Genomic DNA, 23,572 nt, shown 5'->3' with positions numbered 1-23,572 from the left:
AATCTAGTTTGGCTAAGTATTCTTTCGGGTATCAGAAAATTAGCTTTTTTCATTTAACTCGAGTTTCGGATTTTTCTGTAAAAGAAAAATTGAATTCAGTTACTGAGAGCGATTAGGAGTTGGGAAGGATAAGAAAAGTATTTTCATTGAAAAGAGTCAACAATTTTATTCTCTCTATTTATTTTTTTTCTTTAACTATAAGATTTACTAAAGGGTGTTTTTTTAGAGGTAGATAACTTAAGGTTCAAATAAAACACAGTTAAATGTTGTTAATTGCCTGAATGTTGCTTTATTCGAAAGATGATTCTTTGTGCCATTTTTAGTTAATTATGATTTTTGGCATATGGCCACCTCGGCTGGCTCAGAGAAAGTCCAATCGGAAAGACCAATTTTCTCACTTTTTGCAGCAATGGAGGCCGTATGTCAGTGATAAGGTAGCCAATATTCTCTTCCAAGGCGTCAATCGTCTGTGGCTTATCGGTGTAGACCAGAGACTTCACATAGCCCCACAAAAGGTAGTCCAGCGGTGTTAAATCGCATGATCTTGCAGGCCAGTTCACGGGTCCATTAGGCGAAATTATTCGTTCACCGAACGTTTCTTTCAATAAATCAATTGTGACACGCGCTCTGTGGCATGTTGCACATGTCTTGTTGTCTATTCATGATGAAATGGCAAACCAAACTGAACACAAAACAAGTGACAGCTATCAAAATGGCACACATATCAAAATGTTGCCTACTTAAAGTTATATACCTCTAAAAAAAAACCTTTAGTTCATGTATATGCTACGGCCAAGATAACATGCACATAAACACGTATATTTCTTCTTGACACTTCACCCTGGCTGCTTTCTACTATTTTGCATACAATAGGAGGCGCGGTTTATATTTTTCTCCGATCTCTGGTTAAACCGGTACCTCCGGACCATTACCTGATTATGACATTCATAATCAACTTGATTGATTGACTGTATCAAATAAATAAGCATTAAATGAATGCCACCGATAATTTGAGACTTAGTAAACGTGTAAACGATTTATAATCACTAGCATTATCCATTGTCAAAAATCGACCTACTGTGGTTAGTACCTTTTGCACACTCTTCACTTTTCATTTCCAACAGTAGCCTTTCTTTTTGAAGGCACACACTTATTACACACATTTTGTGCTTACTTTTAGACAAAATGGTTTATAGTTGTAGTGGCTAACTGAAGACATTTTACCGATTTTTCTTCTTGCTTGTACGAGAGAAAAGGCACCTGGGGAACAGAAAACTTTTTCCAAAATAACAATGATATAAAACGAAATGATTCTATCATAAAGAACCTTTTGTAAAAATTTGAAACGTACAAGGCTTTATTTGTTCTCAAAATGGGGAAATTATGTGAAAATTATGTTTGCAATAGGAATTTAAAAAAAACCCATAAACATACAGCCAGATGGCTTGTACACTCCCATAGTTCTAACGATTTTGTGCCACATTTCATTACTGGGGCCAAAAATGAACGAAAACAGCCAAAAATGTAACACGTGAAATATAATTAAAACTAATAAGCAAAAAATGCATAAAAATATTTAAGTAGAATTGGAAAAAAAGGAAAAAAAACCAGTTAAATAAAGGATAATTTTAAAGTAAAAAAGGAGTTTTCTTCTGTGCTGCAAAACCTATAAATCAAAACACAGACACTCGCACTATCACTTCAGAACCGAAAAAAAAAAAAAAAAATCAGCAGTGAAGACCCAACATTTTAAACAACGAATAGCATTATGCCATACAGCATAGTTTTTCTTACTATTTAGACGTACATTACGGAAATTCTGATCAACATATTTTAACTAACAATCATCTTCAGTAATAAAATAAGACCTTTGATTTGGTAGAAGAATTAAAAGCGTTCGGAGATTTTTTGCGCCCATTTAAAGAAAGTGCTCAAAATAAATAAACTTTTAAGAGCTTTTTCATGCACATTTACCGCACAGTACGATTCGAATGATGTACGTTTCATTCCTCTCCTCTTTAAAATAGTACTAAATAAGGGAAGGACAGTTTTCGATAATGAAGGAGTAATATAACGATTTTCATTTTTGAGCTATGTGTGCGATTTGTAACGATGAAACAAATGATGTAATTACCTTAAAGTTTTCTGAAATTTTTAGAAAATGGCCTGTGCTATATTTTTGCAGCTTAAGTCTTAGTACTTAAAGCCAAACCAAAGCAGTAACTAGATTTTATGTTTAGTTATTTAGTGGAACCTAAAATAATAAAGGACCTCTTCACGAAATTTATCACAGATCTGACATAAACTGAATTCCTATGTGTATAGCTCTCTAATGGGGTTGCATACTTAATTTTTTCGAATTTTTATATCTGTGAAAACAAAGTATTCAGTATCGTTTTATAAACACCAAAATGAACCGTCTTTCTAGCACTTTAACGTAACGTAATATTCTATGTTCTATGTTGGAGCAAAAGGTGTGGTACAACACCAGATTTTGACGTGCTATACGACATCGATCAATGAGACACACATTCGCTTTTTGAACCGTTCTGAGAGAACGTACTTTGAACTTGCCGGATGGTGTGCTTTGAACGTGTTATAGAGTGAGCTTTATGCTTGGGTGATAAAGTTGCACAAAATTAAATAAATAAATAAAATACAATAAATAACAATTAATGAATAAAGAATCAAATTGAAACACCGAATTGAATTCAAAAATTAAGGTGTGACTGAGCACTAAACACGTTTTACAGAAGAAATTTAGCCTTCTACAGTTTGTTGTTTTTCAGTTGTGCGAATTACATACGCACATACGTCACAACGAACAGCAAACACGGACGCCGATAGATATAGAAAGATATGTAATTTATATACGCAATAAAGAATTGCGGAGAAATAGAAATTATATACTTTTTTAAATGTTAAACCATAAATATTTCAAATTCAAACCCCGCTTATCGCATTTGGCTCAGAACAAGAAACCCACGAAGTAGAAGCATATACCTAGAGCTCGATTACGATATCCATCAGGTACTGCAGTTTCAGTCGTATATGATCATAAGTCTAGAACCGCCATAAACGGACTGGAGGCAAGATCTAATTCTATTCATGCTGGATCTCTTTACAGTTCGTTTAACAAACAGCGAATTATATGTTAGAGTTCAATCGACGAATGTTAATTATTTGAATTCAATCGACGAATGTTAATTATTTGAATTCAATAAACGCACATTAAACAAATAATTAAATATTTGAGTTTAATAAACGCACATTGCAAATACTAATTAATTGAATTAGATAAACGCGCAATAGACAAATATTAGTTATTTGAATTCAATGAACGCAAAATAAGCAAACATTACTTATTTGACCTCAATAAACGCACAATACACAAATGCTAATTATTTGAATTCAATAAACGCGCAATAGACACATATTAGTTATTTGTATTTAATAAACGCACAATACACAAATACTAATTATTAGAATTTTATAAAAGCACAATAAACAAATATTACTTATTTGAGTTTATTAAACGCACAATACACAAAAACTAATTATTTGAATTTGATAAACACACAAGAAACATATTAGTTCTTTGAATTCAATAAACGCACAATAAACAGATATTAACTATTTGAATTCAATAAACGCACAATAAACAAATATTAACTATTTGAATTCAATAAAAGCACGACAAACAAGCAACATTATTGTTTGAATACAAAAAACATCAACAAACGAGCATCATTAATTGTTTGATTTTTAAAAAGTAAGAAGAAACAAACAAATGTCACGAATTTAATAAACGCGCAACAAACGAACAATGTTAGTTTATGTTTGCTTCTGCTGTTAATTTTCAGACAAGTAAATAAATAAAATGAAATGACTCTTTTTTAATGAAGTTTTTTTTTAAGGCTTAGGCTTGAAAATATTTTTTTACATTTTATTTTTAGAAGAGTGATATTCAGTTGAAAGAGAGATAACACCAAAACTCAGTGAAAACAAAAATAGGGATTAATGCCATAGAAAATGTATGTTTCTGTTTATGAAATGGAAGGCAGGAACAAAGATAATTGTAATATTTAATATTTAGCAACCATCACATTTTGTATTTGGAAAAAGTAACAAAACAAAAAGTTTTGTTACTAATATATTTAACTAAAAAATGTTTTTCTTCTTTATTTTTCTTATTTTCCACGAAGCTAAATTTTTATTTAAAACGCAAATGTGAAAATTAACCTGACGAAACTTTTGAGGTGTACTTTGACTTTCAATCTGCGAAATACGATTTAAGAGGGGTTAAAAAGAGGTCTCTGAGTGTAAGATTTGCTTTGTGTTTTATAAGATATATATGCAGGGGCGTGTACAGAATTTTTTGGGACCCGTCACAAATGACTTTTACGATCCCCTTCCACATTCTTTACCCCTTCGTGGAAAATAAGAAAAATAAAGAAGAAAAACATTTTTTAGTTAAATATATTAGTAACAAAACTTTTTGTTTTGTTACTTTTTCAAATACAAAATGTGATGGTTGCTAAATATTAAATATTACAATTATCTTTGTTCCTGCCTTCCATTTCATAAACAGAAACATACATTTTCTATGGCATTAATCCCTATTTTTGTTTTCACTGAGCTTTTCTTCATATATTTTACCCTGATTTTAAAAATCTTGGCCCCCTTCAGGCTCTGCCCCGGACCAACAGGTGTTCTTTCTCCCCCCCTGTATATATGATACAAGTTTCTTATTTGAAAGAAGAAATAGGGTTCTCGTAAACCAATTTTTTTTAATACATCATTCATATTTAAATAAGTTCAGATTGTTAAAACATTATTTAATAATATCTAAAAACCAAAAATAATTCTTATCAAAAATCAGTCAGCTCAAAAATATATTTATTTAAAAGTGCAACAAATAACAACAATTATAAATTATTTCGTGATATTAATTTTAAAACAACAGATACGAAAAATACAACTGTTTTCAATCATACGTTTCGTAAAATTTTACTGCTATTATATAAACTGTGCTTTAATTTTTCATGCTATGTTTAAAAGACGTACTTTTCATTTTGAGGTTTTGAAAATTTATGACTGAATATTAGATAATATTTTATTTATTGGAATGTAGCTTTATGAGATGATTCAATTTAAGTAATTATCAAAATACATTTTAATATGCATAAGATACAACTGTTTTTAATCCTACATTTAGTACAATTTTACTACTCTTGCTGCTAAACTGTGCTTTAATTTCTCATGCTATGTTTAAAGAGTTTTTTTTTTTTTTATTTATGATTGAATATTAAATAATATTTAATTTGTTAGGATGTAGCTTTAGGAGATGATTCAATTTAAGTACTTATCAAAATACATTTTAATATTTATAATATACAACTGTTTTTAATCCTACATTTAGTACAATTTTACTACTCTTGCTGCTAAACTGTGCTTTAATTTCCCATGCTATGTTTAAAAGACGTACTTTTCATTTTGAGTTTTTGGAAATTTATGATTGAATATTAAATAATATTTCATTTGTTGGGATGTAGGTTTAGGAGATGATTGAATTTAAGAGATTATCAAAACACAATTCAATGTGCATGTTTTTGGTATTTATGTGTTTGAGTTTAATAGTATCCGAAATAGTTTTGTACAATTAGAAAAAAGGAAGATGCTACAGCAAGTGACTGACCACTTAGATTTGTATTATTTAAATAATTTGCATTTTTCCACTTTCTGTTTAGATCAAAAGTAAATGTTCAATTAGATGAAATACTTAAACACAAATTATTTTTCTTTTTCCATTGTTGTTATAATATATAAATAAGAGTAAAAATGCATCTTGAAATTAGAAGGTAAATAACATTTAAATGCGCACAGCCAATAAAATATTTTAAAAACTCACCGTTTTCCCAAAATCAAGGGCTATTTCTCTATTTCCTTTGCTAACAATAAAATAATGTTCGCGTGCACTAAACTCGGTTTCGGTTTTCAAAATTTCAAATGCAGCAAAATATAATGAAATTATTATTTTTTTTTTCTGCCGCAGCGCTTTCCAAATGTCAACGTTTGCGGCCTTTTCCGCACAGCAAAAATTCAGCCGCTCAACACGTCCCCTCTACTCTACACTTCCCTGCAACACAGAGAATGAAGAATTCCCCGTGCGTTCTCTCGCCAATCTACCTGCAATCATTGGCTCCCAGACCTACCGACCAGAGCGCCATCTCTCGGATACCGCGGAAATTGATTTTGAGTTCCGGGCAAACTCCTAAATTTAAATACGCGTTTTGAATTTTTGCTGTCACCGCATTTTGCTGGCGAGATCGGCGGTAATTAAATGAATCCGTTTCTGGTGGCATTTCTGAGAATTGCAAATGTTATCGACATGCATTCCTCGATGCAATGTTTCTCAGAGAAATTCCACGACGAACAGCTGAGTAAATGTGAAGCTGAATTGAATATAGGAATGGGAGAAAATGATTATTGATTTGCTTATAGTTAATCATTGTTTGATGTTTTTAATGAATAAAAATGTATTTTTAAGATTTTGAAAACCATTGGTCCTTTTTTGATGCACTCTTTTTTAAGTTAAAATAGTAACTAAATTCTAAAAACCATTTATGAACATTGCAATGTTATCGACATGCAGTCTTCGATGCACTGTTTCTCGGAGAAATTCTACAATGAACAATGGACTAAATTCATTAACTAAATGAAATACATAAATGAGAGAAAATAATTATTAATTTTCTTATAGTTAATCATTGTTCGATGATTTAATGAATTAAATATTTTTCAGATTTTGAAAACAATTGATTTTTTGTCTATTTGTTTAAAAAATTTAATAATATAACGCTCTTTAGAACGATCTCTCATTTTAGTGATCCTTCTAGTATAACGATAGGTGCATGGAATCCCGTTTGCTTTTCCATTGATGTAATGTAATTTTAATGTCCGTTAGTACATCCAAACTGAACCACTCATTCCAATATAACGCCCAAAGTTAAGTTTCAACTTTTTTGTATTTCTCAAGAATAGATATTCCAAAACAAATGTTCATCAATCGTATGTTTGCAAAGGTCAAATATTTGGATTGAAAGGAGTTATTAAATAGTGAAAGGTTGGTCAGAATCGCGTACTAACGACAAACAGTATAAAGTAATGTATCTTAAACAAGACATAAGTAAACCATAATCGCTAATCTTTACTAATAATAAAGCTGAAAGTCTCTCTGTCCGAATCTCTGTCTGTCAGGATCTCTCTCTCTCTCTCTCTCTGGATCTCTGTCTGTCAGGATCTCTCTCTCTCTCTCTCTGGATCTCTGTCTGTCAGGATCTCTGTGACGCACATAGCGCCAAGACCGTTCGGCCGATTTTCATGAAATTTGGCAAAAAGTTAGTTTGTAGCATGGGGGTGTGCACCTCGAAGCGATTTTTCGAAAATTCGATGCATTTCCTTTTCTATTCCAAGTTTAAGAACAAAATTATCATAAGATGGACAAGTAAATTACGAAATTATCATAACGTGGAATCGTAACATGGGCACAAGCCAATTGGCGAGATACGAAATTATCATAACGTATCTCGCGATTCACTCGCATCGATTTTTCGAAAATTCGATGCGGTTCTTTTTCTATTCCAATTTTAAGAACAACATTATCTTAAGATGGACGAGTAAATTACGAAATTATCATAACGTGGAACCGTAACATTTGTACAAGACAATTGGCGAGAAAATTCACCATACATTATTTAGAAATATACAGGCGAACCAAAAGACCTTTAAGTTTTTCTATTACGGACAAAGTCGTGTGGGTACCACAAGTTTAAAAACAAACCGATTTCTGCCAATTAATTTCAGTGTATATTTCACTACATGAATTCGTGTAAAGGTAAGCAGTATTCATCTAAAAAATTAAAAAATATATATACTATTAATTGTTTCAATCTTTTTTTTTTTGGTTTGCTTCTTAAATCGCTTGTTAATTGTAACTTGTAAACGATATTTCAGTACATTTTGACTAATATTGCCCACATTATCGATATAGTGACCTCTTGTTATAGCGACCTATTCTGCTTGAACGACAAGGGTCATTATAACGAACGTCGACTATAATTAAATTCTAAAACCATTTCTGAGCATTGAAAATGCTATCGACATATATTCTTCGAAGCAACGTCTCCCAGAGAAATTCTATGATGAACAATGGACTAAATTCATAACTAAATGAAATACATGAAAGAGAAAAAGATTACTGATTTGCTTATAGTTGATATTACTCGATGCTTTAACGGATAAATTAGCATTTTTAAGATTTTGAAAACCCTAACATTGATATTTTTTATTCAAAATTTTTTAGTTTAAAAAATACTTAGCCCCTTCAGACCTGGTGTCCGGTATACCGGACATACACTTTAAACAGCTGCTAATCATTTAATATATGATTTAATTAGCTGATCTTTTTTTGTAGTTGACTCTTTACATTCTACTTATTATAATCTGTGAAATAGTTTTTCGTTTTGGGATTGACAACACTGACATATAAGGATTGAGAGGTAGAGAGTGGCTCATTTTTTCAACCATGGATTTTCATCTGAAAAGCAAGGTTTTTTTCCTGATTTTTTAAAAAATATTTAATCTTTAATTAACCGTTTCAAACGCTTATGTTATGTTTAAGATTGTTTGTAAAACATTTTATAAAGACGTTTGTTCGGTATTTTATCGTTTTTGTATATGAAAGATTGATTTCAAAAATATAAGTCCGGAATATTGGACTCTTTTAATTTTTCTCCTACAAACTCAAAGATCATTATAAGATACCCTTTACCATAGTACACTGTGTACCAAATATCAACATTTTTGATCCAATATTTTCTAATTCCGACTATTCTCAAAGCAGGTTTCTGAGCATTGCAAATGTTATCCACATGTTCTATTCGATACAATGCTTCTCAGAGAAATTTCACAATGAACAATGGACTAATTTTATAATCAAATAAAGCATATAAATGAGAAGAAAGGGGTTATTAACTTGCTTATAGTTAATCATTACGCAGTGTTTTTAAGAATAAATAACTATTATTACGATTTAAATATCTTCATTCTTATTTTTCAAATTCACAAAAGATTTCATTATTAATTAAATTGAAAAAAGTATTTCTGAGTTCATTGCAAGAGTAATCGACATGCTTGCTTTGCTGCAATGTTTCTCAGAGAAACTCCCCGAGGACAAATGTTGTGAATGCATAACTAAATCAAATAAAGAGAAAAGGAAAGTAATAAATAACAACGTCAAAAAGCACAAATTGCAGATTACTGCAGACACGTGTTTCGGCGTTACAAGAAACGCCTTTTTCGATGCAAAAAATGAACTTATCGATGAAAAGACAGTCGACAAAAGCCGATGAAACACGTGACTGCAGTTATCTGCAATTTGTGCTTTTTTACGTTGTTATTTTTTACTTTACTTTTCAGCACAAAAGTATTTATTTATCTTAAAGAGAAAAGGATTATTGATTTGCCCTTTGTCAGTACGTGATAGCCGGGCTCTCAGGTAAATTGCATGTAATAATAAAAATGTCCTCCAGAAATGGGAGAAAATAGATTGCCCAACGAATGAGAATTTTGTCCAATATAGAATTAGCTTCCCAAAAAATTTAAAGGCAAGACTCAAAGAGAATATATGGAGGAAGAAAAAACAAAACAAAGGCCTGAATTTCAAAACTGCTAAGCGTTTTGAAAGCATGAGTTCCTTACGTGTTAACCAATTTTCATCTGACTCGTTAAGTCTGAACAATACAAGAAAGACTGCATTTTCAAGTACTGATATAGATATCTCTGGCTATAACAGTTTATTGGGATCTGTAAATAGGTATTGTCCAACCACGGATTGCATGGAATTTTCAAACGTCCAGATAAGTCGAATCTATGTGAATAAGGGGGAAAAGTAAAATTTGATGCGCGTATTCCGCTCATTTGAATGAGATTCTGCTTCTGCAAAAGCTGACATCGGTAAAAAATAATGGATTAGTCCATTTCCAGCTGTAAAACGGATGTTTGTCTTTCCATAAAACAGTATATTTTCTTATTTACAGGAGAAAATGCAATATACAAACTAAATATTTTTGATATTAAGCAACTTGAATTGCAACTTTTAGATTAAAAGACAAAATATTAGTAGTAAATCACTTCGAAACAGCAAAATTTCCGAAAGTAAGTGTCGTAATTACTCTTTAATAAACAAGTCAATAATGTTAGAAGAATAACCATGGTGCCAAGCAACATCTTTAGGGTAAAAACGCTCAGCATTTAAAGATTTATGTGATGAAGAAATAGGCAAAGAACGGAGCATAAAAGTCTTAAAGCAGGCTGACTTTCAATTTGGGAAATAAATAGATACCAGATGAAACGCACGAAGCACTTGCTCTCGATGGAAGGAATTCAAAACCCGTTTTTTAAAGCTTTCTATTTATTTATTTATTTATTTTTTTGAAATATTTGAAATAATGTCTTTCTTTTGAAATTCGAAGCATTAAGAATGTTCTCGTATATACCCACAAGAAAAAAAAGGAGAAAAAATAAATAATTAATTAAAAAAAAACTTTTGATAAATAATAAAGGAACAAGTGTAAAAACGGGCTCAAGTGCAAATATCGACAGCCCTCCCTAGTGACTATACTTTTAAGAGATATGTGAAAACGTTTTCTTTTTATGTTCTTCTGTTTAGTTAGAAGCAATTTTAAAATGATATCCGGAAAGCGGAGATCTTATGCTAAATTTTTTTTTAAATTATTTTTTAAAAAGGCTTACTGCAATTTATTACGTTAAATCTAATGTCTGTTTTCCTGTGGCCCGCGGGAATTCAAACTCACGACCTTCTCCTTTTTAGCACGACGCTCTAACCAACTAAGTCCGCGCGCCTGCTTTTCTCGATGCTATGCACTGAAACAATACGTAATAAAAAGCAAAAGAATTCTATTTTTTCGAAAACACAACAAAAATGTGAATTGTCTCTTATTTTTAACGAACGCGAAGAAAACAATCTTTGAACTTATGAAATCCGATATCCTTATTTATGAAAGTTGATACAGTATTGAGAAAGTTATGGCGCTCTCAGAAAAAAAAAACCTTTGAGAAAAGATGTGGATGATTTTAGAGGATATAGTGTACCAGCAAAAGGCTGATGACACGTCGAAGTCAGAAACTCCTCAGCATTTTTACTTTTCAACGTATCAGACAAAGGAAGGTATGCATATTACCATTTGAAAATCGTATCGAACTTAAGGATGTATCGAAAAATTACTTGTATCCGTACGGTTTTTATCAAGCCATTTCCTTTTGTTAGCATAAATGTTCACGAATTGGGACGGAGTTAGAATATGAATGTTTGAACAAATAAATAAATGCTATGCGGAGTCTTCACCCTCAAACAAGTATACAAAACGTCAACTTACAAGCTAATCTTCTGCATAGTTCTTACTAATCTGAATTATTATTTTTTTTACTACAAAACGAAATTTTCCGAATCCGAATATTTATTTTTAATTCAGTTCATTTTCAATCTTTCAAACGTACCTGAATAGCTTGTTTCTTGAATAAACCGACAACTATTTTTCTTATTGATTATTCTTGAGTTTCTTGACGAAGCTCTAGAATTACTTTAGAACAATCGTGCGATTAGTTCGCAGCGAACTGATTTAACAAGTAGGCAAAATGTATAAATAGAACACGCAAATCGATACGTTTAATTCAACCGCTGCGTAAATTCCTGTTCTTTCATTTGTTTCATTACTCCCAGGAGTATTTCTTTGAAATTGTGCGTAGGAGTTTTAGGTTTCATTTTCTTTTCGAATTATAAGACTTCGTAATTTGAATTATTTTATGGAATTCTAGAGGAAACCCACAAAATCCTCTATTTTTAGAAACCCAAGAAGATTTAAATAAAAAACAAATTAGCAAAAGTATTTATAGCAGTTTATCCTTAGGTATATAATAACAAATTCACTGATCGAGTGATGCTCTGACGTCATCAGCAATGAAACTCGAGCCATAGCATGATAATTTGATGACATCTTTTCTGGAAATGTTTGGCATGCTGGGAAATGCTTTATTTCGACAAGGTTCAACTGTATCCGGTAACTTAACTGTTTTACTGATAAGACTAATTTTAAGGAGAATGAAGAAACGAAAAAGTGGTCAACAATTAACGCTATCTACTGGACTTAAGGGTTAATTCACTGGATTTAAGGTTAAAATTTCAACTATCAGAATATCACCAAACAGGTTTTTGCTTCGCTCAAATGTAGAAAATTTTTCACTCGCCATACCTTGGCGGAAGAGTTTCTAGTTTAAAAGAAATACGAACAGTTATTGGTGTATGCGCAGAAGAGAACCCAAGTAGTTCGCTTCGTTTCGTGAACGTTTAAACGTTACGTGTGTTGTCTAGGAAGTGAAAGATCACATGAATCTTCTACAAGCAAAGGAGTGTAAGTTACAAAATCAACAAGATAATTAGCACAAATTATAGGAGAAACTATCTTATGTTTGGGGGTTAGAAATGATACTAATAACAACGTGAGGGGCTGCTAAAGCTTGACCACGGAGAGATAGCGTTTGAACTGGAAGCGGGAACGGACCGCTTTATTCCATAACAGAGAGGATCCGCAAGAACGCTACACTTGACTGTTTGCATATTCTTGCTGATTGCACCTATTACAAAATGAAGAGATCCGCTTTCGCTTCCAAACCAACCACCATCTCTCCATAGTAAAGTTTGCACTGTACACTCCATGACGTTGTTGTACAACGTCAATTGTTGTACAACGTCAATGACGTTGTTGTACAACGTCGTATTATAAAAGTAAATAAATAAAGCCCGCGGTTTTTTGCATGATTTTTGTAGGGATTGGTGGCTAGGTTTGGTAGATGGAGAGATGATATTAAGTGGGCAAAAAATGTTTTTTTTTTTTTTTTTTTTAACATAGAAAAGGTTTGTTAATACAATCTGTAAGCATTGCCGGCTGAGTTCCGCACTTCCTCTTCACGTGACCTAACTGAAATCGTTTGCTTTCTCTTCACTTTTTTTTTCTTTTAACGTTTAGAGATTTCATGTCTTTATTTTTCCAACTTTTTTTTTCTGGACGTTTTGCTATATTTATTTTTGGTCAAATATTTGTGCGCATTTCAATTCAATAAAAGCGGTGATTTTTTTATCTTTTGCAAGCGCACACGACGGGGAACTAGAACCTTTTTTTTTTTTGCGTGCAATTTTAAGTAAATAAATAAAGCCCGCGGTTTTTTGCATGATTTTTGTAGGGATTGGTGGCTAGGTTTGGTAGATGGAGAGATGATATTAAGTGGGCAAAAAATGTTTTTTTTTTTTTTTTTTTAACATAGAAAAGGTTTGTTAATACCTAACAGAGGTAGATATGCATGGATCGTATAGATAGATTGATAGAGAGAAAGAAAGATGGACAAATATAGAAGTGGATCCAGTAGATGGACAGTAAGAAATAGAGGAACTTCAACGGGGGATCAATAGCACCCCCCCCCCACACACAAACACACACCATGACTTTGAAAAAACAATGCTTTCACACAAAAGTGGAAATGCTTTTTGTTATTTTCCGACAAAATTTGCATGAAGAGTATGTCCTTTGTACCTCCTCCCCCCCCCACCTTTAAAAATATTCCAAAGGACATAACTGGAGATAGATCTAGAAAATACTTTATTCAATACAAAATTTATTTAAGCAGCCGCCGATGACCGTCACCTTGGCATAAAAAGGCAAATGATAATATTGATGTATAGAAAAAAAGATTGATTAATACCCGACAAAATTTTTCAAGCAAGACGCCAACATTGGCGTAAAAAGGCGAATGATAATATTGATATATAGAGAAAAGCATTGATTAATACGGTCGCTAAATCGTCTAAGCAGCCACCGAAGGCGGCAACTCTGGCGCAAAAAGGCGAATTGCATAAAAAGGCGGACCAGCTGGTTGCCGCAGGCGGCTAGTATATATATATATATATATATATATATATATATATATGTGTGTGTGTGTGTGTGTGTGTGTGTGTGTGTGTGTGTGTGTGTGTGTGTGTTGTTCAACTCAGTAAGAAAAGAAAAAAAAATCACGTCTTCTACTTTAAATATTTGAGAAATAAAGCTTTTTAAATTCAAATAGAGTTTTCATTTTCCTAAAAATTATTGCAAAATTTGAAAGTACCAGAATAGTAATAAAAAAAAAGAAAGAGAAAAGAAATCTCTCACTAATTTTTAGTTACTGTTATAAGAAATTTATTTCAAAGGAAACTACTCACAAGTACTTCAGGCATAGAAACATTAAAGAATTGTGTTCATGTAATAATTTTCCAAATGCGTAAAATGGAGGGTAGGCTAACGTAACCTTTCTCCAATGTGTGCAGTTTAGTAAAATGAATTTCCAATAAAATTATCCAGTTTGATAACAAACTAGCATTTTCAAAACTGTTGGAAATGTACTTGAAAATAAAGCTGAATTTATCGATATCTTACTATTTGAAAAGAATTTGAATAGCAATACGAGCGTATTGCCACATTCTATTCAAATCTCTATCGATTTTGAAAGTTTCCAATGTGTTTGCCACTTCGACGTAATTAGTAGTTCTGAAGTGATAATGCGTGAGTGTGTGCAGGTTTTGAAGTATGTTTTGAAGTTGCGGGGAATGAGAATTACCGAAACTCTCAAATCATTAATAATATTAAAGAATTGGATTAATGAGAATTGAGGAAGAAAAGGTTACTTTATTCGACGAAATATTTAAATGCAAACAGAACTTAAAACATCGTTTTGCATTTTAAAGCTTGTAATGTAAGCATGTTTTCTAAATAACTATAATAATAGTAGTAATGATAGTAATAACATTAGTAATATTAATAATAATAATAACAAAAGCAACAACAATAAGAAGCGGAACAACAACAGCAACAACAACTATTCTTAATATTATTATTGTTATTATTTTTATAATAATAATACAACAACAACAACAACAATAATAATAATAATAATAATAATAATAATAATAATAATAATAATAATAATAATAATAATAATAATAATAATAATAATAATAATTATTATTATTATTATTATTATTATTATTATTATTATCATTATTATTATTATTATTATTATTATTATTATTATTATTATTTAATTACGAGTTAAAAAATTGTGTCTTAAAATTTTAATACAGTAAGCATTTACCTGTGAGAAAATATTTAAAAATCTTATTAATTTTTTTGATGCTTATTCCACTTGAAAGTAACTTAAAGCAGTTTTGACTTAATTCAATTTTGCACTTCTATGTCCTGTGTTTGTGTCCGTATGTGCTGACACATTGTACCCTGTGTTCCATATTCGTCTACTAATTCATAATACTCTCAACTACTCGTTTACAAGAAAGCACTAAGTGAGCCTTAAGCAGGTTTTTTTCAGAAATGAATATTTACTAATTAATGGAGATACGTTCGTCGTTTGTTTCCTATTTTATCATAAACTACTTTTAATTATGTACTCTGAAACATACAGTGCTGGCCAAATTATTAGACTAAGACTGTTTTAAAAGCAAAGTTCTTTATTAATTACATAACAAGTTTAAAAGTTATTTATTGATTACACAACTATAGACACATTAATGAAGAGTGAAATAATTACCTAATATTTAGTATGCATTCCCTTGTTCTTGATGAGCATTTTAAGTTTTTGGCATACTTTTCACAAGGTTTACACCATTTCTTAACTTTTTAAAAAAGGAGGTAAAAAATTGTTTATACTCACAATTATATATAGTCACATACACATACTCACTAATTACCTAAAACTAACTTTAAATATAACAGAACACACTAATAAAAGGAACTAGTGAATTGTTTAAGCTGATTGAGGTTATGTGGTTATGTTCCTGGTAGGTAGATAAACAAAGAACATAAACAAAGCAGACAGTGCTGGACACCTGCAAGCATTAAATTATGCTAAATTAACGTAATAATCAGTGTACAGTATGTACTGTACTTTAACAGTAAAAAAATAATATTTGAAGTACAAATTGTGTACAAAAAAAAAAAAAAAAACTCTTTAGTCTAATAATTTGGCCACCACTGTAGATTACTTACATAGGCATTCTTCTTTGGACTAGGGCTCATATATTGCTTGAATACTTTGCATTTTCACATGGAATCTTTAATTTTCTTAAGCGAAGAACATTAAGGATTATATTCTGCAAACAAATGCCGTAAGATGCTTTCTGTTACTTCTTTTTGACATCTACTGAAATTCGTCTACCATATCACGGAACTAGAATCCTGCAAAAATTAACTTGTTTCACTTAACTTTTGTGTTCTCAATAATCTGCCTCATGTCTCTCGAATCAAGCGAGATAATTTACACGGTCATCAGTTTATCCTAATTTCGTCCCAATGTATCTCTCCACCTGAAATTAATTATGAAACGGTGATGTGTGATATTGACAATTGCTGTCCTACTGCAATTGATATCAGAGAAATAGGTTTGAAATACACAGAGTGGAATCATTCCATCGAAGAATATTATACATAGTTTTATTCGAATTGCTGCCATTCACTGAACTAAATTTCCGTTATATACAGTTATAAAACAATGATTATAACTTGAGCATTGTATAATTTTATATATTTACTATTTTGATGAAAAATAGTCGTCCCGAACTTGTCGTTCCTTTTCTATACAAAATTCGTTACAAGCAACTAATGTATTACAATTTATTTTATTATTTAACCCTTACAAGCAATTTCAAGTGATGTCACATATTGCCTTTTTTAATTATTCTTTCTTTAACACTCTTGAACTTAATTTAAAAAAAATAAAGAGAGACCATCAACCACGCTTACCTTTTCCCTATGTTTCTGTCTTTTGTTTTCACAAAAGAGAGTTGAAAGAACTCTTACACAGACTCACATACAAGAGGATCGGAAAATGTGTAACCAAATTTTGAAGGGGGTTGGAGGGGTTGATAACTAGCAAGAATCATATTAGAACGTATGGTAGCTGACGCAATGCTAACATGCTACATGCTCACTATTACGGATGCGAAGCAGATCACAAATTTATTACACTAATACGAGTCTGTAACACTCTGAGGTCGAAACAGCATTTTGCCTTTTTAGTAAGGTTTAAAGTAAATACGTGTTGAAATTTAAGATCCGCATATCATTAGAGTTTTAATCCAATTACCCGAACTCCGATTATCGGAATCGATTTCAAAAATTCAGAAAAAAAAATCAGCAATGCTTTTATGCTTTTGTGTGTGTTTATACTTAGTTTATTTTAATGTTTTTATGCTTTTGTATGTGTGTTTCTGCATTATATTGAAATTGTTCCAGCGAGTCCTTGGTCACTCATGAACTGTTCTGTCCCAACCCCCAATCATACGGTAGTGATTGGTGGGGTTCAAATAAATAAATGAATAGTCTGAAACTAGGGTTCCGGCTCTTGAGGAGGGCAGGCTCGGAGTCCAAGTAGTATAAATTACATAAGTTTTACGGAGGAAGGAGGGGCCTGGCAACCACAGAGACAAGTGGCCCACTTTGGCTCTCCCCGGCCCTGTTGACTAATACGTGCAGCACTAGTAAGTACGTTTTTCATGCAAAAGTAGGGGAAGGTTGCCGTCAAGGATCTACATATCAGTTTTGACCTTTCTTAGAAAGTAGTTCAAACTCAAACTTTATATTGACAATAAGAATAGTTACTCAGTATACTTCTCTTTTAATTAGAAAAGATTCGCTTTTATGTTAACTGTATTCAATAAAGAACAAAAATTAAAAAGAAATATTTTAGCATGTGGTTCATTCATGGAAACCAGTTGCTATGGATGGACCATTGAGTTTCCATCGATGGACCACATTCTCAAATCAGAAAATTAAACCTTAAAATATAAATAGTTATTACAGGAGATAGACAAACACTACAAATAATAGTAACTTATTCAAAAAGAGAAAGTGGTGTTTTAAAATTATATTTTATCGCAGGAGAAACATGTTCCCTCAGAACTCACACAACACACCTGTTTTCACCACATCTCGCGCATCATTTGATATTTTCCAACATGTGACTTACTCTTCTTATCTAAAGTTTCATGGGGCCTCTTTTGAACAAATGGGAGTCCTGATTCATCCAAGTTCAAAAAATTTTATCTACAAAGATTTTACTTGACGACAAGGATCTTACTATAGCACGTCACATGCCCTCAGTTATCCATTGGCTTTATTTTACTTATTTTGGTATTTTTCTCGAATAACAAATGTACTTGAAACTGTATTAAAATTTACTTTAACAAATACTGAATCGACTACACACGTTTTTAAGCTGAAAATATAATAAATGAGAGGAGTTTCCAAAACTTATTTAAAAAATATTTTTTTTCATCATTATCACGCTTATTTAAAAATATTGATGAATTATTAAAGATAATTGAGCTGAACTTTGAATAACATTTGTAAGATTCCATGAATGATCCACTTTGTTACCTGGTTCATTCATAGAATCATCTAGCAGTTCAATGACAGCAACTGCGTCATTTTGAATGTTCTCATAGTTGTCGCTGCTGTGACGATTCATCATGAAACTTTAAATATGGGGAATGGTTCTTGGAAATGCGCTCTTCCGAGTCGATGTTCCCATTTAGTTGTTCAGTAATATTCAAAGCATATAAAAACAAAATGTTAATGTTAATCATTAGTATGTGAACAGTAGAAATATTATTTCGACTTCTAACATTGTGATGTATTGATTAAGCTCCTTGACGATTCTGTATTGGACTGTTTTGAGACAAAAGAAGTCGCTAAAATTGATTTTGTGCCTGAGGAAACTCTGGTAGGGAAAATATCTTCGAAGTCCTGTCATATGAGAACCGGTTCACTAACTGCAACATTCCCCTATTGCGTTTCATTTAATTAACTAAAAACTATATTTCATTAAAAATAATTTTTTTTCTCCCACATTAAACATACATGGGCACGGGAAACTGTCTAACATTTTTGAAGAAAAACAACGCGTATTTTGTAACATTCAACGCAAAATATATTTTTGCAAGCGGTCTTTTGCCCAGGAATATTCATTTTAACCTGAATTTAGTGGTATAATTGATTTTCCGAAATACATTTTGAATGATTTTTAAATATTTGTTTAAAACACTGTACGTAACTGACTGACATTTTAAAAGCAAGTATGGTGGTCAGTTACCATGCTTTTAAGATTTTTTTTTAACCGTCCAAAATGTATTTTGGGAATTTTACCATACCATTGAACTCAGTCTAAAGAATATAATGTTTGACGGGAAAAGATTAGTTTTGAAATGTACATTTTGCGTTGAATATGACAAAATGCGTAATATTTTGCTTCAAAAATGACACTTAATTTCCCATGAAATTGCCCACACACAGTTATTGATTCCAATGAACCTTTTTTTAGGAGAATTCTAATTGTCAGGATTTTTGATTATCGAAAGGGTATTCGGTCCTAATTGAATCTTCCTCAAACCATTCTGACAAATTTTTCTTCTTTCACTGCGTTCTCGCAGCCACGGGTGTTTTTTTAAGTGCAGATCGCAAATTTTAACAACCGCTTTAAAACTTCCTTACAAAATAAAATACATGCCTTACGATAAGGACATCCTAACCACAAGGACGGGACTCGGAAGAGTCAGATCAATAATATACATTCCTGCGTCGGGATGTAATCCGGAATTGACCATGGCGCATGTAGACTCCTTCTATTTTTAAGAGAAAGTGAAAAATATCACTTGCACAATCTATTTGTAAATTGCAAAGCTTTACCTTTACATCTGTACTTAAAAGATTTTTGCGTCAAGAATGGTAGATCTAAATCTTTTTTTTTTTCAATTAAATCCGCTTCTCTAATTTGAAGCTCAATTTTTCCTCAAAGCTCATTATTACGGAAAACGTAATTCCGCTATTTTTCATTACATGTTTATTTTATTTGACGGATATTTAAAACTAGAAAATCGCTAGTCAAGATATTACGCTTGAAAATTGCTTCTACATTTGAACGAAGCAGTGGGGTGGTTTCCTTTAGTCAAAAGTACCACTTTTAGTCATTGAAATGGATCGAATGAGCAAAAAAAAAAAAAAAAAATAACATGTACCCAAAACATATTTTTATTTTCCCAACATATTTTTTAAATTAATTTTTTTAAATGTCCGATTTTCCAAACAAGGCGTGGTTTTGATGACGTCCCAAATGATGCACTTTGCTGCATCTTTCTTCCACGTTCCTACGTTATGATAATCAAGAAGTGAAATATTGCGCTCTACGCTTGCTATCAACCATATCGTTGCCAAAACACGTGAGTAAAGATGCGAATTAAATATTTTGCATTGTGAACGGCAACACTGAATGGCATTTCATCATTTGTGATGTCATGGGCAGAAGCCGTAAACAATGAAAGAGCTCCGATTTAAGTATTTTTTTAAAAATATTAAACTTAAACAAATTATTTAAAAAATGATCAGATCCTATGTTTTTAAGCATGCTCCTTCAGAATTAAAAATACTTTCAAAATTTTGGAAACGACCCCATTGTGACCGAAGATATCTTAATGATTTAAACTTCTTATCTGTTGCCATCTTCTATTTGTTAGCAACAAATGTTTGTAATATATTTAAGCAAGACTTTTAAGATCGTTTTCAGTTTCACTCTTTGATTCTGCTGTTGCAAAAAGTAGAATTTCGTATTTGTAGTACCGATTTTACGTTAGATCCAAGAACTTATAAGAAAGATATAGAAGAACGTTTCGTGGTGACAACATACCTCCTTTTTTTTTTTTTTGAGGGCGCGAATGACAGATGATTTTTTAATTGATTTTTTTTTTTCATTTAGTCACCCAGTGACCAGTAGCGACCGCTAACTTTGTCTTTTATACTCAACTAGAAAATTTTCCTGTCAAGGTATGAGGGGTGAAAATCGCTTCTACATTTGAACAAAGCAATTGCCTGTTTGATGACATTTTGATAGTTGAAATTTTAACCTTAACTCCAGTGGTTTGACCCTAAACTTCAGTAGATAGCGTTCATTTCTGGCCACTTTTTCGTTTCATCATTCCCCTCCAATGGCACAGTCTTACCAGCAAAACAGTGAAGTTACCGGATCCAATTTAGCCTTGTCACAATAAAGAAGTTCCTTGCATGTCAAATATAACCAAATCATATTATCAAATTATCATGCCGCGGCACGAGTTTCACTGTTGGTGACGTCAGAAGCGTTACTCGATCATTGGCTATTTTATATAAATAAATAAATAAAAATATATATATATATATATATATATATATATATATATATATATATATATATATATATATATATATATATATATATATATATATATATATATATATATATATATATATATATATATATCTTACTAATATTATATATGCGAAAGTTTGTCTGTATGGATGTATGGATGGATGGATGGATGGATGGATGTTTGTTACTCTTTCACGCAAAAACTACTGAAAGGATTTTGATGAAACTTTACAATAATATAGCTTATGCATCAGAATAACACATAGGGTAGTTTTCGTCCCGTTATGGGGGGCAAAACCCCCTTAGGGGGGCAATAAAACACAATTTTTGTATAAATTCTCTAATATTGGGATGAAAAAATACTTGCACATATTTACATTATATGTCCATCGAAAGCTCTGATTTTTCTGCTGAAGATGGCACCTGTTCGAAATTTCTAAGTAGAATAAAAAACGAGTTATGAGCTTTTTAGATCCATGTTCGAAGGCTTTCCTCAACTCAATACAGTATTTAGTGTATCATCTCAACTCCCTGTCGATAGCGACAATTGTTGTATTGTTGACTTTCTTTGCTTTTCGTGATTGTTCAAGGCTTTTCTCAAGTCAAATCTTGAAGTAAGATTTTTGCACAAGATTGGCAAATAATACATGATTTGGCTGCTGATTTTCCATTTAAACGGAACTTTAATGTAATTAATGGTTTTTATTATTATTTATGCTGATTGAACACTTACTCATTATCCAAACAACCAGCAGATCGCCAAAATATTTGCAGAAAGATTTCCGTAGCTGATGCATTTTGCAGTTTTTTCAACGTTGCTGTTTTTGAAGCCGAAGACTACGTCATAATGTTTCTCAGCTTTCACCATGTAAACAAAATATCGCCAATCAAAGAATTTTCAAGAGACATTTTTTACTGTGTTAATTAATCCAGCAACTAAATTAGGCGAATCCATAAACAGCACAAAAACTTCCATTAATTTTCCTTTTTGCACAATTTCAAACAATCACCAAATTTTATTACTTATTTTGGTAACATTTCGGATGAAACTGTTTAGCGCCATTTTATGGTGACCAAAAATATCTCAGCATCTGGCGACGATATCTCTGTAACGAAAATTAATATCATAACGTTTTACAAAGTAAGGAAAGAATGGGAGAGCATCATCGAAGGTACCCCAAAACAACTTTCGTAAAATTCGGTAAAATCGCGCCAAGAGCCCACAATGATTGAAATTTCCCGAAATAACTAAAGCAAGAATAAGGGGATTACGAGCGCAGCTACTTTTTTAAATCACTTCGTACTTCATTAGCCATACAGAGAAGTTTTAGACTCCATGTTAAAAAAAAAAGTATCAACAGATTAATCTTTTTAAACATGAGAAGATTAATTTCATGTTTTGTAAATTTGTATATGCTTAAATATAGTGCTTTCGTTTCTAAATCAATACTACTTTGTTCTTTATACTTATTGCTATTTTAGTTTTATGGGTAAGGAAGAAACTCGATTTTTAATCACGTCAAAAAGATGTGTTTTAAATTCTTTCACTTAAAACAGAAAACAAAAGCAAGTAACGATTTTTTCTAATAATTATTACTGACCCAGGCAACGCCGGGTATTTTTGCTAGTATATATATATATATATGAGGATAAGAGTTTTAAGCGAGTGCCTTTGTCTTCACATCGCGTGAACCTCCTATACGTTTTAGTTCAATTGTTTACCCGCATCCCAATATTACAACACTCGTGACTTTATGCCAACATTTTCATAATTAATGATATATTTAATTGCGATTATAATCAAATCCATCATGTATTTATTTGTATGTATGAATGTTGTGGCAATATTCATTAACATAGTCTTAACTCTCTGTTTTTCACACAAACTACCTACGGTTTAATAGGAAAATCTAAAATTTGCAATACTAGCAGTTTCTAGCAGTCTTACCGCAGGGCTTAACCAAATTCGATCAGCAAATCTGTATAATAAATTCGCTACCTCTCTTGAAGCGTGACTCTGGAATATATGTTATTATCTTTATATTCACGCATGAAATAAGTTACATGTATCCTATTTGGATGCAAGCATTATTAGAGATTAGCTCCCACAAATTAATTAACGGTGATGCACTTATCTGCGTCTGTGATGAATAGTAGCGAACTGCTATGAATATTACATATATCAAAGCTTATATTGACGCGATAAGTCAAGACA

This window comes from Uloborus diversus, chromosome 2, assembly GCF_026930045.1.
Source record: "Uloborus diversus isolate 005 chromosome 2, Udiv.v.3.1, whole genome shotgun sequence".
Classification (NCBI taxonomy): Eukaryota; Metazoa; Arthropoda; class Arachnida; order Araneae; family Uloboridae; genus Uloborus; species Uloborus diversus.
The sequence above is the reverse complement of the archived record's forward strand: the minus strand, read 5'-3'. Positions refer to the sequence as shown.